We start from the raw sequence: 18,380 nt of genomic DNA, 5'->3' as shown, positions 1-18,380 counted from the left end.
CTGTGGGACACCTTTCGTAATATCCAGGAAACCTGATTTAACACCATCAGTAGATACACATTGAGGTCCACCTGTCAAGTACTTTTTAAACTAGTTACATGCAGGCTGGTCTAGGCCAATTGATGAAAGCCTCTGAAATAGCAGTGAGTGATCAACAGTATTGAAAGCCTTTATAATATAATAATAATAATATAATATGCCATTTAGCAGACGCTTTTATCCAAAGCGACTTACAGTCATGCGTGCATACATTTTTGTGTATGGGTGGTCCCGGGGATCGAACCCACTACCTTGGCGTTACAAGCGCCGTGCTCTACCAGCTGAGCTACAGAGGACCACCTTTGACAGGTCAATGAAGAGGGCAGCCCAATGTTGCCTTTTATCCATACAGTTAAACACATCGTTTATAACTAGGGATGCAGCAGAGATAGTGCTATGACCTGGTCTAAAACCCGACTGATGTCCATTTAGAATACATTTCAAAGATAAGAAAGATCTTAGTTGAGAATTAATCAAGGATTTTAATATTTTAGCTAGGCAAGAAAGTTTAGAAATAGGGCGATAATTATTTAGGTCACAAGGGTCACCACCTTTGTGAAGGGGGAGTACATGGGCCGCCTTCCAAACCTTGGGGATAGTACCAGATATAATCGTCAGGTGATTCAATATGATTCAGCAATCTGGGGGGTAGAGCTGTTGCAAAAATGGATCAAGCATATCAGCCCATTTAAAAAAAAATAACTACTTGACATAATGATGGCAAAGTTGTTTTTGACTAATTATTTGTCTACTTTAGCAATGTCATCGTATTTCCAGGCCACTATAGCGTAAATTTGACAAAAAAGTCACTAGCTCCTGTTCAGAAAGACATGGCATTAACCATCAGTCAGACATCAATAAGCTGCGACATCTGTAGAACGTTGATAACGTTAATGGCAATGACGCAACCGAGTGACAGCGGTGAAACCCTGGATTCGTAGCTAGTTCTTTGACTTTGTGAATTAATTTAACAGCTATGAAACAAAACGGTGGAAATACTTTGAAAACAGCTACTGTGGCATTTATTTTATATAAATTACTATTTTAATTCACAAATGCGAGTGAAATGCTTGCACTGTGGAGCCCTGACCACCCCCAACCGGGCTGGTGAAATAGAACTCTTACAAGCCAATGCCAAAATCTACCCACATTTGGCAGGTGTTAATTTTAGGCCCTGGCTGTGGGACTTTAGGAGGTGCTATACAGGTGCATAGGTTCTAACACTGTCAAACAGTCATTGGCTCTCTAGCCATTCTCCTCTGGGCAATTGTATAGGACCAACCAACCACCTTGTAAAAATGTATCTGCTTTACAAGCAAGGCAATTTAATGGAGTTATTGTCCTTTAAACGACAGGCGTTGACGTTCGTTCACTCTGCTCCTCCTTCTTATACGACAGTCTCTACGTCCCCTGAGCGCTCTTCACACATTGTGGGCTCCTCACTCCCTTCTAGAAAGGACTCCTCCTCAGTCTCCTCTTCCTCAGAGGATAAATCTTTGTCTGACTCTGCTCCTTCTTCACGTTTGCCTTTAGACTTTTTTTAGGGCGGGGGTATTCTTGATGATGATTTCGTCATCGCTGTCATCATCGTTGATCTTCATGGACCTCCTCTTGTCCAGGACTGAGGGGGTGCACACTGGAGTCACATCCTGAGGAGAAACAGACATCATTAACACAGAGAACCTTACAACACAGAGAAACAACGTTTTCCATTTCGCTATTAGCATCTCCAATGATTCCCCGCCCTAAAAAAATTCTAAAGGCAAACATGAAGAAGGAGCAGAGTCAGACGAAGATTTATCCTCTGAGGAAGAGGAGACGGAGGAGTCCTTCCTAGAAGGAAGTGAGGAGCTACCTCAACTAGCCGGTGCCCCCTGTATATAGCCTCCCTACTGTTATTTTATTTTACTTCTGCTCTTTTTATCTCTCAACACTTTTTGGTTGTTGTTTTATTTTACTTTTTTATTAAGAAATAAATGCATTGTTGGTTAAGGGCTGTAAGTAAGCATTTCACGGTAATGTCTACACCTGTTGTATTCGGCGCATGTGGCACATAAAATTTGATTTGATTTGATGTTAATTCTTACGGAGTGCAAGAATACTTTACTTTGCTTAGTGAATGTGGGCACATGGGTTTAATCACCTTGCTATACAGAGCAGGCAATAAGCTTAACATACCACAATACTGTCGGCACAGTTATCTCACCCCAGACAACTGGTACATCAAAGGTAATTTTACATTTACATTTTAGTCATTTAGCAGACGCTCTTATCCAGAGCAACTTACAGGAGCAATTAGGGTTAAGTGCCTTGCTCAAGGGCACATCGACAGATTTTTCACCTAGTCGGCTCGGGGAATAGAACCAGCGACCTTTCGGTTACTGGCACAACGCTCTTAACCACTAAGCTACCTGCCGCCAGATTTTCAGACTGTGCCAAAATCATAGCTATATGCAGCAAAAATACAATCTTGTACTTTGATGTAGGCATTTACAAAAGTGTTGCCTAGTTCAGATGAATTGTCCTTACCTCACTACACGTGGATTCATTCACAGTGTCATCTAACATTTTCTTCTGTGGCACTTGAGAAGCCTTCAAAAAGAGAGTTTACAATTATGCTACAAGAAAATAATGCAAGTTAAAATTCAATACATTCAAATTGTTTAAAAAGTCAGGAATATACTAAAAATAAATATATATTGAACCGATGATGATTCAAATTCAACACTTACAAACCCTGGGAAGTCATAGTCTATTCCCTTCTCTGACAGCCTTTTGCGGAGCTTGGACTCTTTATGTAGGAGTCGTCCGGTCATCTCCTTGACCTCCTCTGGTGTGTGTCTCTTGTTGTAGCGAGCCACAGCAGGCTGCATGGGCTTCTTAAATGCTCTCTGTGATCCCACAAACAGCTTCTCATGCACCTTCTCAGCAGGAACCAGATGACCTGGAGAATGCAATAGAACTTTATTAGTCCAGCTCCAGGGACGGCTTGTTCAATAGGGCGATATGGGCGACGCACTGCCAAACGGGAAAAGGAAGGGATTTTTTTTCTAATCAATTATAAAAAAATAAAAAATAAAAATATATATATAATTTTTTTTTATAAATTTATAAAAAATTATATCACGGCAACAGCAGTTATCAGTGTTCACGTCTGATCTGACAGCCACTAAATGTCAAATCAGGCTAAAGTCGTGCTTCAAATGGCCCCGCCCGTTTTTTGGGCGATTTCAGTCAGGTTGAAAATCGCCCAGAAGTCTCTCATAGCCTGTCATGTAAAATCTATTTTTTTCACATTTCAAAGCTTTCAATACATTCTCTATGGGTGTCTGTGGGCTTGCACTTACGCGCTTTCGTCATAAATAACGTAACCACGAATGAACGTAACTAAGAAAAGACCAGGTAGCAGCCTCAATCAATTCACTACTACTATCAAAATGGCTAGGCTTCAGTCCAACTCGATTGTGTCTTTGAAAGAAGTTCCTTTTTGTCGGCGAACAAATTAAGATAAATTGGCAACGAAACAATTAGGACCTCCCAGACCAAATTTAATAATTCAACAGGTTTCTACTAAAGGCGGAAAGTCCTACACCCGAGGATTTTCCAAAAATTGGTACGAACGAAAAAAGACATTGCCACTCACTCAACTGGATGACGAGGGATACAGGCTAGCTGTCCGCCGCCACAACGATGAGGTTAGTGTTGATAATCACAAGTTTACTGGATGTGGATATGGTGTAATAAAGGCAGTTTATTCCAGGGACGGCTTGTTCAATAGGGCGATATGGGCGACGCACTGCCAAACGGGAAAAGGAAGGGATTTTTTTTCTAATCAATTATAAAAAAAAAAAAAAAAAAAAAATATATATAATTTTTTTTTATAAATTTATAAAAAATTATATCACGGCAACAGCAGTTATCAGTGTTCACGTCTGATCTGACAGCCACTAAATGTCAAATCAGGCTAAAGTCGTGCTTCAAATGGCCCCGCCCGTTTTTTGGGCGATTTCAGTCAGGTTGAAAATCGCCCAGAAGTCTCTCATAGCCTGTCATGTAAAATCTATTTTTTTCACATTTCAAAGCTTTCAATACATTCTCTATGGGTGTCTGTGGGCTTGCACTTACGCGCTTTCGTCATACATAACGTAACCACGAATGAACGTAACTAAGAAAAGACCAGGTAGCAGCCTCAATCAATTCACTACTACTATCAAAATGGCTAGGCTTCAGTCCAACTCGATTGTGTCTTTGAAAGAAGTTCCTTTTTGTCGGCGAACAAATTAAGATAAATTGGCAACGAAACAATTAGGACCTCCCAGACCAAATTTAATAATTCAACAGGTTTCTACTAAAGGCGGAAAGTCCTACACCCGAGGATTTTCCAAAAATTGGTACGAACGAAAAAAGACATTGCCACTCACTCAACTGGATGACGAGGGATACAGGCTAGCTGTCCGCCGCCACAACGATGAGGTTAGTGTTGATAATCACAAGTTTACTGGATGTGGATATGGTGTAATAAAGGCAGTTTATTCAGAGGTAAATATATCTGGAATCGCGTTCACGGACCCGTTCGTCAAACTCTTAGGGAGCTATAAATTAAGCCCCATTACTTACCATATCAGATAAGAGAAATTGCTGCAGCTACATATATTTTACATCCTGGCCCTACATAGTTCACTATTTGCATCACTTACCAAAATATTACATGTGGTCATATATGCTTGGAAAGTGGAGATGCCATAGAACGTCAAAAAAGTAAACATTGCTGGAGACACATTGTCGTTTTGGAGAAGACATCGCGTTTGCTAGCGAAGAGATTTGTTGTGGCAAATGAACTTGGCCTGGGAATTGCCAGGAACCTCACGATAAGATATATGCATCAGCATTGCGAGTCTCATGATTCTATACGTATTGCGATTCGATACTGTGATTTTATTGCGCACCATATGTCTGTTGCAGAGGGATCAGAAAGCCATGAGAACGAGTTTTGATCAGTCATGGAAATAAAAGTGCTGAAAACTAATTGGCTCCCAATGTGAAAAGATTGAGAACAAGCTATGAAGGAACAATAATGGTGTTTTGGTGCAGGTACAGCCAACTAGCGCTAAAATATTGCGATATTGTCAATACAGTATATCGTAAAGTATCACTATGTAACTCGATTTCTTTCACCCCAATCCCTCAAATTAACGGTAAATAACTGAATTGTTTGCCCCACATTTAGCTAAGATGATTAGCTAGCCAGCTAAAATGTTTTATTTAGTTAGCAGTCGCATCTACAATAGTTTACTGTCAATAACATGTCTCCAAAAATGACGTGGTGTCTCCAATTGTGTTGACATTTTACAATTGCAATGCGCATCCATGAGTATCCACTTTCTGTAGCTCAGCTGGTAGAGCATGGTGCTTGTAACGCCAAGGTAGTGGGTTCGATCCCCGGGACCACCCATACACAAAAATGTATGCACGCATGACTGTAAGTCGCTTTGGATAAAAGCGTCTGCTAAATGGCATATTATTATTATTATTATTATTATTATCTGAAGAGAGCCCCGAAACATTGTGTGCAGACATTTTATGCAATAAATGAAGTAGGTTCAATCTAGTAGTTCTGATCTTCTGATTGGTCCTGATGAGTTGGGCGAGGTCACCTCCAGGCTACTGTCACTGTTGCATTGGCTCTGAGTCGGGTTCTCTGTCTTCAAATGTTCAGCCTAAGAGAGGGGATTTTTGTGTGTGTGTGTGTGTGTGTGTGTGTGTTTAACAGTGATGATGTGTGTGTGTGTGTGTGTGTGTTTAACAGTGATGATGTGTGTGTGTGTGTGTGTGTGTTTGTGTGTGTGTGTGTCCTCAGAGCAAGAACTCGTGAGTTGGAAGAACTGAGAGGCCTATGGCGTGGGTGTTGTCCTTGGCCACCTGCTGACAAGGCTGACAAGATAGGACCCTTTTGTCCATTGTTATTGGATAGGAACAGAACTTATAACCAGCTCCTGACCTAAATAGATCTTAGCACAACATTTTACTCAACATATCATATTCCATATTCACTATAACAAATATATTTACTACGACATTAGCAAGAACCGCCACATCCTCAGCCGGCTAATCCAGTGTGTGAAGTTTTGCGGAGTGTTTGAGTTAGCTTTGCGAGGCAAAGATGAAACTGAGGGCTCCACCAACCCTGGTAAGCCAACACTTTTGAGATCAGTCAATAAATGCTTCTGGTATTGACTTATATGCTGCCCCTGTCTTCATGTTGTTGCTGGACATATCTTTTTTTTAAATGTGTGTAGGTCACCTAAATCATCAGAAAAATTGCCCCTCCTGAGAATTTTTTCAGGAGCCGCCACTGTCCAGCTCTGGTGAAACGGAAATGTGTCTGCTGCTCTCCTCCCACAACATGCATGCACACACACTACAAGACATCAAGAGCTAGGGGCAAATGTTAAACCTGAACATATGATTCTAGGTTTAAATGAGTGAAAAGGTGGCTTATTTCTTCAGATAAGGGAGCGGTCGAAGTGTGCATAATTGTTACCCTGAGGAAAATGGGGGCGGGTCATGCTTTTTCAATTTCAGTCAGGGGGAGGGTTTAGTATTTTTTAATTTAGTCCAGGGGCGGGTCATGTAATTTGTAATTGATTAAATGTCATATTGCTCAGGGTTTGAGAATTTGTTGTTTATTATAGTATCTCGATGTGTGCCCTCATCCCTGATTCTCTGCTGGGCACGCTATATCAAGTGTGCCTAGTGTGGTCTTTAAAAAATTCCCCATAGCCTAAACTATAGGCAATAGGCTTAGGCTATACGAAGAGCATGCATGGGCAAAGTTATATTTCTAAGAAAATGTACTTCCTTCGAGTTTTTGTGCTGCTGGGATGGTGAATATAAAACTAGGCTAAACTGCATTATAAAATGCAATAGATAGGCGTTCTCAATCATGAGCCCCAGCCTGTACTGCTCTTGCTGATGTAAACCCTTTTGTGCTGCCTAACCAATGACTGCTGTTTACAGTGGCACTTCAGGATGCGAGTCAAATGCTTCTTAAAAAAAAAAAAATGCAGAAGGGAGGGCCATCCATTTTCATTTCAGAGAGGTCCGACTTTCTCCAGGTATTTCTCATTATTAATAATAACATAGTCCCTAACTTACATTTGATCAGTCTCTCGCCCATCAGGTAGTTGTTCATGGTCTCAGCAACGATCTGGGCGACATCATCATAGTCGAACTCCACAAATACATAGCCTTTGCTTCCACCTGTCTGTGAGAGGAGAATGTTGTTATGTAAGGGTTAAACGCCAACGTTCTAAGCATTACCTTGGAAATAATGGACGACGCAGCGCCGAGTCCCTTTGCGGAGTTCATTTTTCTAAGGTAATGTACAAAACGGAGGCGTTTATCCAGCTTATACCAGAGTTGACAAAGAAAACAATACTAAAGCACACATTTACCAGTAGAAATTCTATTTTTTTAAAGCATATTTTGGTTGCTAGAGACACTAGGCTAGAAGCTAACTAAATAGTTTTTGTTAGCAAACCTGACAATATAACAACCAAATCAAAAAAAATATCAGTTGCTGAAAACAGCTGGTCAAACTAGGAACATGTAGGAGGATTTGACAGCAGATCACCACTTGCGACATGACTGCAACATTGAAGGACCGGAGAAATAAGTCTCTTCAAAAACAAATCAGTTAGCTAAGTCTTTCCTTGTTGGACCGGAGTTCCAATGTATCCAATTTCAGTTTGTGTGGTTGTTGGTTTAGCTTTTTGTAACAAGTATGGTCTGTATGCAGTGCTTTATATTGCATCATGATTAGGTGTCCCGTTATATTCAGATATCAGGACCAGAGAACGACCGATAATCGGCCGAGCCGATATAAATCGGGCTGATATTGGCATTTTCTAGTCTATTGGCCCTTCTCTATCAGCTTTGCCGATAGTCCCTCTACATAGCAAAGCTACTGCTATGCCAGCCACCACTCACCACCTGAGCCACGAGCACTGCAAAATGCAGAGAAATGTCTTGCAGGGAAAATCAGCAGCAGCAAGCTAGCTCATTCTCCAACAGAAAGGTGCAGTATTGAGAAATTGATTAATTGACATATCAAACTCCTGTTACAAATATTCGTTTAGTTAATTGACTAATAATAAGGCTTCTGTCGATGTGCCCAGACATGCATGCAATACGCAAGCTACCTAAGAAGATAGCGTAATCTTTGTTAATGGGTCACATAGCTAACTAACTGTGGTGTTAGGTAGCTAGCTATATTAGCTACTATGCTAGCTAGCTGCCTAGATAAGCATGGTTCTAAGATATCAGATAGGTGCTAATAGCCAACGTAGCTAGCTAACATTAGCTGGTTATGATTTTGAACATGCACCATTTTCAGCAACGAGCCATCTGACTTGCTAGTTTACTGGTGTGCTGATCTGACCAGCCACAATCGTATCCATAAATCTAGTTGATATTCGGATTAGATGATTGTCGTAATAGTTAAAGAAGGAAATGTTTTAAAACGCCTAAATAAAGGTTGCCAATAGGTTTAGCTACCTAAGAATCTTCCTGCATGTTTATGTACCAAGAAAGCTGTAGAGCAGTGTGCGTTCTAACTTCTCAAACTATGGGCAGATTTGAGTCATTCAGACAGAAGGTGCATCGTCGTTTCATCTTTTTTCCTACCCTCGCTCTCCTTGTTAGATATTATGCATATTTATGGCTTCGTAGCAAATGTCATCGTCATTGAGCTAGTTCTCATAGTAGCAGTAAACAGCAGCAAGTGATATGAGCGATGAGGGAGATGTGAGGAGACGTTAAAGGGAGCGGAGTTAAATCCTCGCTCTATCCAATCGTAGCAGTAGGATCAAGTTACAACCCACCCATTTCTTGATAGATAGTGCCTATATGATGTCCTTCCATACAGGCGTACACGCGTGACATGCTGGAGTGACTCTTCTTTGCAAATGTTGTTAATCAGTAGGCTAATAGAAGCCCCAAATGGAAGGCAAACAGATTGTTTGTCATCTGTGGCACCATAGACTCCACTGATCAGCCAAAACAAGCTCAATGACTCAATGTATGCACACACTCCTATTGAATATGCATTCACCTGTATTGTGAGTAGGCATATGCCATCTTAATTTACCCAGTTTATTAAGAGATTTACCATTCAAATAAAAGCATTACCATTATGTTACATAGTTAGATTGGTAAAAACAAAGTCACATTTGTTTGATTTTAAAACTGATGCATTAATGCATACATGGATGTTGGGAAATTTGGTCAATTCTTCCAATTTAATATTAAATATCGTCCATCGGCCTCCTTGACCCCCAAAAATCGGTATCGGCATCAGCCTTAAAAAAATCCATATCTGTCGTTCTCTAAATCAGGACATCCAACTGTCCCAATATCTGGTTTAAATGCCCATTCTAGCCAATCAGAAACTTGTATTCAACAATGCTGTGGTATAACATCAAATAATTTAGCCTGTATCACCTCCCAATATGAACTCTAACAATGGTCTCCACATCTGATTGGCGCATGGCTGTTTCCATGAGTCAATGGCTGTTGTCATGACTTGCCCTCATGGGTTGAGGATTAAACATGCCGGCTGGGCAAAGGTTTGAACACCCCCTTTCCTGGGGGCCAGTTTTATGACCGGTCGTAAATACCGTGCAGACTTTCTCTTCCTTGCCATGAAGTATTGGGAGAAAGGACCCCTTTGTTAACAAAGGAAGTCTTCCCGCCAAGACTCCAACATCCAAAAGTGGATAATGAAACAATATTACTACTTAAAAGAATGTGGGAAATGGTTGGTGGGGACTTAAAGAACAATCATGTCAAATTTGTTACTATGTTGTGATGTCATTAAAGATGATGGAACAACATAACTATATCTGGGGGGGTACACTTCACAGTTACGAGGTTTGCATCTAATTGTTGTATAAAACGAATGATTAAGTATAATAATACTTTTGTGACGATAACAATGTGATTTTAGCATTCTAGATGAAATCATTGTTTTCCATATTGATTTGTTCTCAGTCAGTGGCCACACCCAGATGAGCACAAACACCCCGAGTGCATAATAAGCCTTGTGACGAAATTAACCTCAGACCAGCAGACGTGAAGCGTGAGCTAAACGTTACAAAATTGTTTAAAACTACAACTCCATTACCAAAGGAAGACCAAGCATACTACGGTATAAGCCGGATGTTGCAAATGGTTGAATTTCTACAAGACCAAGAAGCATGAAGCTGAAGCTACACGTTACAAAATGGTTTAAAACTACAACTCCATTACCAAAGGAAGACCAAGCATACTACGGTATAAGCCAAATGTTGCAAATGGTTGAATTTCTACAAGACCAAGAAGCGTGAAGCTGAAGCTACACGTTACAAAATGGTTAGACCAGAAAACGTGAGATGTTAGTTCACACGTTTTAAATTGAGAAACTCAAACTCTCAACCTCTACACAAGGTGAAGAAGAAGACAATGCACTAGACCTTATTTCAGTCTGCAGCTGGCATGTATAGTCGTCTAGAGAACTTAACTAAAGACACGAGAGGACAATCCCTCTCAGACAACCACTGGTACATCTGAAGTATCCATTCTAACCACCACTATGACCAGAAACTCTACAAAGTACATTGGGATCTCTGGCGGGCAAACCAGAGTCCTACATCATCAACTCAACTATCGATGACAGCTACACGTAAATACATGTTGCGTTTCTAATCCGAATTAGCGTTTAGTGGGGTTTTCAGCATTTGTATTTCCGTGTAGCGTAGTTTACAAAGTAACCACAATCGTTTGAATCTGTGTCTCTCCCTTCCACTCTGACCCTCCTTCTACCCAAGCATTCATGCTATTGTTAGTCCAGTCCACTAGGGACCTGTTTTCATTGTATTACGTTAGTTATCAATAACCTGTGTGTGTGTTTGCATTGTGTTATTATTTAGTTAGTAAATAAATAATTAAGCCAATTTGTGTATTGCTGATTCATCAATAAGGTTAGGGTTCTTGCAGGTTCAAGGATTATGCGACGCTCAGAATGAGACTGATAAGAGGTAATTATTTAATAAGTGACTTATCGATATAAAACATTTACCTTCTAAGAGTTTAATTCGGGAGATGGTAACTCGTTAAACGACTTATCCGTGGTGCCCCAAATTCCTAATGAGTTAATTGTTACATTATTAATTTAATCGAGTGACAATTAAACATAGTTAGGTGATTCGATAAATAAGTCATACATTAAAGTAAGTCACGTCACGACACTAATGTGGGGACATTGGTTTAATCACACTGCTATACAAAGCAGGCAATAAGCTTAACGTACCACAATACTGTCAGCACAGTTCTCTCACCACAGACAACTGGTACATCTGAGGTAATTTTCAGACGGTGCCATTCTTCACACCTGAGCATCACACAACACATCCCATTCTTACATTTTCAAGATAATGGATTTCAATTTTTGTACCTTTTTACTCCTGGCCAGTCGTAACCTGACAACTTTTCCAAACTGTTCAAAGTAGGATTTGAGCTGAGGCTCGAACAACCCAGTGGGAAGATGGCCAACATAAATCACACCTGGACTTTGTTGTCCCTGTAAAAAAAGAGGAAATGTGGGTAAGGCAGAACATTATGTAAAATGTAGTTAGCTAGCCAGCAGAACCCGCTTGCTTACAGCTGCACTAGAGCGGATCCGGCATGAGATATGGCTCGGAAAACGTACCTCAATCCAGGGATGAGAATACTACTAATTGTCTCATTATCCCCCAACTGTTAAACCGAATAAATTGAACGACTGCTAGTTTAAGTATACTGCCGTTTTCCTACAATAGATTTGTTAGTTTATCCAACCACATTGTTTCCACAAGGGATGTGCTATAGCCTCTCCGCGGGGGTCGCACAAAACTACCTCAAAACTTCCATTAATTTGTATGGGTTACTATCAGATGAGTCTTGTGACACTTGTGGGGGTTGTAGAGCAGATCATATTAGTTTATAGCCCAAACGGTTCAGACAGAAGTTGGCACATCGGCTGTACCGACTTCACTTTCCACTGCAGATGCCGAAGGCAGACATAGGTGGATGCAGTGGATTGAGACGCAGCCCATGCAAAAAAAGATCCATCTTAAATTGTTGGATTTTGATGGCGATTTTTAAAATCATGTTAATTAGATTGTTGCATGGGTGCATCAATAGACTTAAGGATTAATATTCTTAGGTTGCACCTCTGTCACCTCATGCCATTGTTAAGAACGTTCTCAAGCTGCCCTTTACCGGTGGTGCCATAGTGGTGCCCTAAAGTGGTGATAAACCCAGCCATTCTGGCTGGAGGCTAACTACTGTTGTCTAAATTACACTATAGTGCCTGGAAATACAATGACATTGTTAAAGTAGTCAAATATTTAGTAGGAAATAACTTTGCCACCATTGTCATCAAATTTACTTGAGACAGATGGAAATGTTGTCATCAGCTAGAAAAGTTAGTCAAAAAAAGCTAGCAATGCTAACGTTAGCTAGCTGAAATCCGGAAGCCACCCCTCAGTCTTAGCTAGCTAGCTACTGTTATACTGCATCTTAAGTCAATCTGGCGACATCAAAATGATGACAAAAGGTTTCCCTACTAGTTATGTGCCTCATTTTGAATATCATTGTATTTCCAAGCCACAGTAATGCACTTTTGATGAAATCTTCATCAGCGCTCATTGACAATGCATGGAGTAGAATGCTCAGTCAGGGATGTCCTTAACGAACATTCAAAACAATATTGTGACGAAACATGCAAACCATGAATACACAGGAATGCTATCCGATCCTAGTGCAGTTGTAAGCAACCGGGTCGGACCTGCTGGGTAGTAGTTAGCTAACTAACTAAATAAATAAATAAATACTACCATTAAGTTAGATCAATGCTATCACTCAAAGGAAGTCTCAAGGTTTTGCTCACCTGAGGTAGAGTATCTTATGATAAGCTGTAGACCACACTATTTACCAACAGAGTTTTCATCTATATTTTTCATAGCTGTCTATTTACCACCACAAACCAATGCTGGCATTAAGATTGCACTCAATGAGCTGTATAAGGCCATAAGTAAACAGGAAAACACTCATCCAGAGGCAGCGCTCCTAGTGGCCAGGGACTTTAATGCAGGGAAACTTACCAGCATATTAAATGTGCAACCAGAGGGAAGAAAACTCTAGACCACCTTTACTCCACACACAGAGACACATACAAAGCTCTCCCTCGCCCTCCATTTGGCAAATCTGACCATAACTCTATCCTCCTGATTCCTGCTTATAAGCAAAAACTAAAGCAGGAAGCACCAGTGACTGGGTTAATAAGAAAAGTGGTCAGATGACGCAGATGCTAAGCTACAGGACTGTTTTGCTAGAACAGACTGGAACATGTTCCGGGATTCTTCAGATAGCATTGAGGAGTACACCACATCAGTCACCGGCTTCATCAATAAGTGCATCGATGACGTCGTCCCCACAGTGACCGTACGTACATACCCCAACCAGAAGCCATGGATTACAGGCAACACCATAGTCCCTGTCCCCAAGGACACTAAGATAACCTGCCTAAATGACTACCGACCTGTAGCACTGACGTCTGTAGCCATGAAGTGCTTTGAAAGGCTGGTCATGGCTCACATCAACACCATTATCCCAGAAACCCTAGACCCACTCCAATTTGCATACCGCCTCAACAGATCCACAGATGATGCAATCTCTATTGCACTCCACACTGCCCTTTCCCATCTGGACAAGAGGAACACCTACGTGAGAATGCTATTAATTGACTACAGCTCAGCATTCAACACCATAGTGCCCTCAAAGCTCATCACTAAGCTAAGGATCCTGGGACTAAACACCTCCCTCTACAACTGGATCCTGGACTTCATGATGGCCCGTCCCCAGGTGGTAAGGGTAGGTAACAACACATCTGCCACGCTGATCCTCAACACAGGGGCCCCTCAGGGGTGTGTGCGCAGTCCCCTCCTGTACTCCCTGTTCACCCATGACTGCATGGCCAGGCACGACGCCAACACCATCATTAAGTTTGCCGACGACACAACAGTGGTAGGCCTGATCACCGACAACGATGAGACAGCCTATAGGGAGGAGGTCAGAGACCTGGCCGTGTGGTGCCAGGATAACAACCTCTCCCTCAACGTGACCAAGACAAAGGAGATGATTGTGGACTACAGGAAAAAAAAGAGGACTGAGCACGCCCCCATTCTCATCGACAGGGCTGTAGTGGAACAGGTCGAGAGCTTCAAGTTCCTTGGTGTCCACATCACCAACAAACTATCATGGTCCAAACACACCAAGAGAGTGAAGAGGGCACGACAAAGCCTATTCCCCCTCAGGGGACTGAAAAGATTTGGCATGGGTCCTCAGATCCTCAAAAAGTTCTACAGCTGCACCATCGAGAGCATCCTGACTGGTTGCATCACCGCCCGGTATGGCAACAGCTCGGCCTCCGACCGCAAGGCACTACAGAGAGTAGTGCGTACGGCCCAGTACATCACTGGAGCCAAGCTTCCTGCCATCCAGGACCTCTATACCAGGCAGTGTCAGAGGAAGGCCCTCAAAATTGTCAAAGACTCCAGCCACCCTAGTCATTAACTGTTCTCTCTGCTACCGCACGACAAGGGGTACTGGAGCGCCAAGTTTAGGTCCAGAAGGCTTCTCAACAGCTTCTACTCCCAAGCCATAAGATTCCTGAACAGCTAATCATGGCTACCCGGACTATTTGCACTGCCCCCCCATCCCATATTTTTACGCTGCTGCTACTCTGTTTATTATTTATGCATAGTCACTTTAACTCTACCCACATGTACATATTACCTCAACTAGCCGGTGCCCCCGCACATTGACTCTGCACCTGTACCCCAGTGTATATAGTATTTTTTTTTTTTTTTTTTTTTTTTTTTTTAAGTCATTTAGCAGACGCTCTTATCCAGAGCGACTTACATGAGCAATTAGGGTTAAGTGCCTTGCTCAAGGGCACATCGACAGATCTTTCACCTAGTCGGCTCGGGGATTAGAACCAGCGACCTTTCGGTTACTGGCACAACGCTCTTAACCACTAAGCTACCTGCCGCCCCTACTGTTATTTTATTTTACTTCTGCCCTATTTTTCTCAACAATTTTTTGTTGTTTTTTTAAACGTTTTATTAAAAATAAAATGCATTGTTGGTTAAGGGCTGTAAGTAAGCATTTCACGGTAATGTCTACACCTGTTGTATTCGGCGCATGTGGCAAATAACATTTGATTTGGAATGTTGGGTAACCTAACGTAGCAGGCGTAAAAATACATATGAGCGGAGTCTCCACAACCGTTTTTCAGGGGAAACAGAAGTTAGGTTGAAAATACTGTATCCCTGAAACATCTGCATTCTGGCGACGCCACAGAGCGTGAGCCAGACAGTACAGTATGAAGATAGGCTAAAACTGCTTCTCCTATAGAAATCCCTGATCACGCTTGTAGGCGATGTCATGGCGACATTGGTTAGCTAAGCTCATGTGCAGAAACACGTCATCAGGTCTAGTGGTCGCCTCGCGCCGAACTGCGCATGCCTTCAAGTCAAAGGCACTCCTTATATTACATTTACATCATTTAGCAGACGCTCTTATCCAGAGCGACTTACAAATTATCCAGAGCGACTTCCAAATTATATAAAGTAGTTTTTGACGAAAACGTGTCAGTTTGTCACTTTCACGAGGTTGGTGTAATAAACATGTTCGTTCAGACCTCCCTGCATCGCAGTGCTAGCTGTGCCACTAGAGATCCTGGTTCGAATCCAGGTTCTGTCGTAGCCGGCCGTGACCGGGAGACCCATGGGGCAGCGCACAATTGGCCCAGCGTCGTCTAGGGTAGGGGAGGGAATGGCCGGCAGGGATGTAGCTCAGTTGGTAGAGCATGGCGTTTGCAACTCCAGGGTTGTGGGTTCGATTCCCACGGGGGTATGAAAAATTGTATGAAATGTTTTTTAGCAAAATAAACGAATAATGTATTCACTCACTAACTGTAAGTCGCTCTGGATAAGAGAGTCTGCTAAATGACTAAAATGTAAATGTTAAGACAGTCTCGAATTTAGGTTGTGCCTTTAGATTTCAAGAAAATTAACAACTAAGGAAGAATGTTTTACTTCTCTCATTTACATCTCAAACCCCAAACCCCGGACTGCTTCGCAAGCGTTCCCGGAAGTCTCGCGAGTGAACTTTGGGTGATGTTTAACTAGTTTAGTTAGCTAGCCAGGAGTTAGCTACTGTTAGCTAGCTACCAGGCTAATGAGGAAATCACATCTCTTATAGAAACAATGTGGTTGGATAAACTAACACATATATTGTCTAGAATAACATGTATAGAGCTTGGTCCCACGTGCATGATGTGGATTTTAGGCCAGTGGCACTGTCGCGTGCAATTTGGGCAAACCAACCTTGTTGGGTCGCTTCTTCACCTCCTGGACTTTCTTCTTGAATTCAGCCTCCTCTTTCGGGTTCAAAGCCAACAAAGCTTTAGCCTGCTTAGTAGCCGCCGGTGCCTTAATTTCTGTCATGGCACTTATTTGATTATTTTACAGAAATAAAACGACTCGCGAGACAGAAAACATGTTTTCTTCTTCCAGACTTCCTTAACCCACGTGACTAGACTCAACAAATAAATGTGAGACAGCGCCATCTATCGTATTGGAGGTATCAAGACAGCAATACTTTTCTTGACCACAACAAATGTATTCACAATAACTATGACATTTTGGAAAATAGTGAGTACCGAAAAATAGTTGCAATATCACTTTGAATAAAATGTATATCATATGAGAAGTGTAATGTTTATGGAAATCCATAGCATCATCAGATTCAACTGTTGCAAAGGGAGGGTATTTTATTTATTTATTTAACCTTTATTTAACCAGGTAAGCCAGTTGAGAAAAAGTTCTCATTTACAACTGCGACCTGGCCAAGCTAAAGCAAAGCAGTGCGATAAAAACAACAACACAGAGTTACATATGGGGTAAACAAAACATAAAGTCAAAAATACAACAGAAAATATATATACAGTGTGTGCAAATGTAGTAAGTTATGGAGGTAAGGCAATAAATAGGCCATAGTGCAAAATAGTTACAATTTCGTATTAACACTGGAATGATAGATGTGCAAAAGATGATGTGCAAATAGAGATACTGGGGTGCAAATTAGCAACAACAAAAAAACAATATGGGGATGAGGTAGTTGGGTGGGCTAATTTCAGAATGGCTGTGTACAGGTGCAGTGATCGGTAAGCCACTTTGACAACTAGTTAGTGAGGGAGATAAGAGTCTCCAGCTTCAGAGATTTTTGCAGTTCGTTCCAGTCATTGGCAGCAGAGAACTGGAAGGAATGGCGGCCAAAGGAGGTTTTGGCTTTGGGGATGACCAGTGAGATATACCTGCTGGAGCGCATACTACGGGTGGGTGTTGCTATGGTGACCAGTGAGCTAAGATAAAACAGGGATTTGCCTATCAGTGATTTATAGATGACCTGGAGCCAGTGGGTTTGGCGACGAATATGTAGTGAGGGCCAGCCAACAAGAGCGTACAGGTCACAATGGTGGGTAGTATATGGGGCTTTGGTGACAAAACGGATGGCACTGTGATAGACTACATCCAATTTGATGAGTAGAGTGTTGGAGGCTATTTTGTAAATGACATCGCCGAAGTCAAGAATCGGTAGGATAGTCAGTTTTACGAGGGCATGTTTGGCAGCATGAGTGAAGGAGGCTTTGTTGCGAAATAGGAAGCCGATTCTAGATCTAACTTTTGATTGGAGATGCTTAATGTGAGTCTGGAAGGAGAGTTTACAGTCTAACCAGACACCTAGGTATTTGTAGTTGTCCACATACTCTAGGTCAGACCCGCCGAGAGTAGTGATTCTAGTCGGGTGGGCGGGTGCAAGCAGCGTTCGGTTGAAGAGCATGCATTTAGTTTTACTAGTGTTTAAGAGCAGTTGGAGGCTACGGAAGGAGTGTTGTATGGCGTTGAAGCTCGTTTGGAGGTTTGTTAACACAGTGTTCAATGAAGGGCCAGATGTATACAAAATGGTGTCGTCTGCGTAGAGGTGGATCGGAGCGTCACCAGCAGCAAGAGCGACATCATTGATATACACAGAGAATAGAGTCGGCCCGAGAATTGAACCCTGTGGCACCCCCATAGAGACGACCAGAGGTCCAGACAACAGGCCCTCCGATTTGACACATTGAACTCTATCTGAGAAGTAGTTGGTGAACCAGGAGAGACAGTCATTAGAGAAACCAAGGCTATTTAGTCTGCCAA

At 41.9% G+C, this 18,380-nt stretch overlaps 1 pseudogene across 1 annotated transcript; it reads right to left on the bottom strand.

Moving 5' to 3' along the window:
• Positions 1-1,035: 1,035 nt before the first annotated feature.
• On the bottom strand, positions 1,036-16,710 carry LOC311143929 (MKI67 FHA domain-interacting nucleolar phosphoprotein-like; annotated as a pseudogene). Its single transcript, XR_014615554.1, has 6 exons — positions 16,509-16,710; positions 11,531-11,656; positions 7,195-7,303; positions 2,772-2,983; positions 2,569-2,631; positions 1,036-1,688 (listed from the first exon to the last, which is right to left on the bottom strand). The product of XR_014615554.1 is annotated as an MKI67 FHA domain-interacting nucleolar phosphoprotein-like (transcript).
• Positions 16,711-18,380: the final 1,670 nt, after the last annotated feature.

This window comes from Coregonus lavaretus, assembly GCF_964263955.1.
Source record: "Coregonus lavaretus genome assembly, chromosome: 16".
NCBI lineage: Eukaryota > Metazoa > Chordata > Actinopteri > Salmoniformes > Salmonidae > Coregonus > Coregonus lavaretus.
Note: the sequence above shows the minus strand (reverse complement) of the source record. Positions and strands in the feature narration are given on the sequence as shown.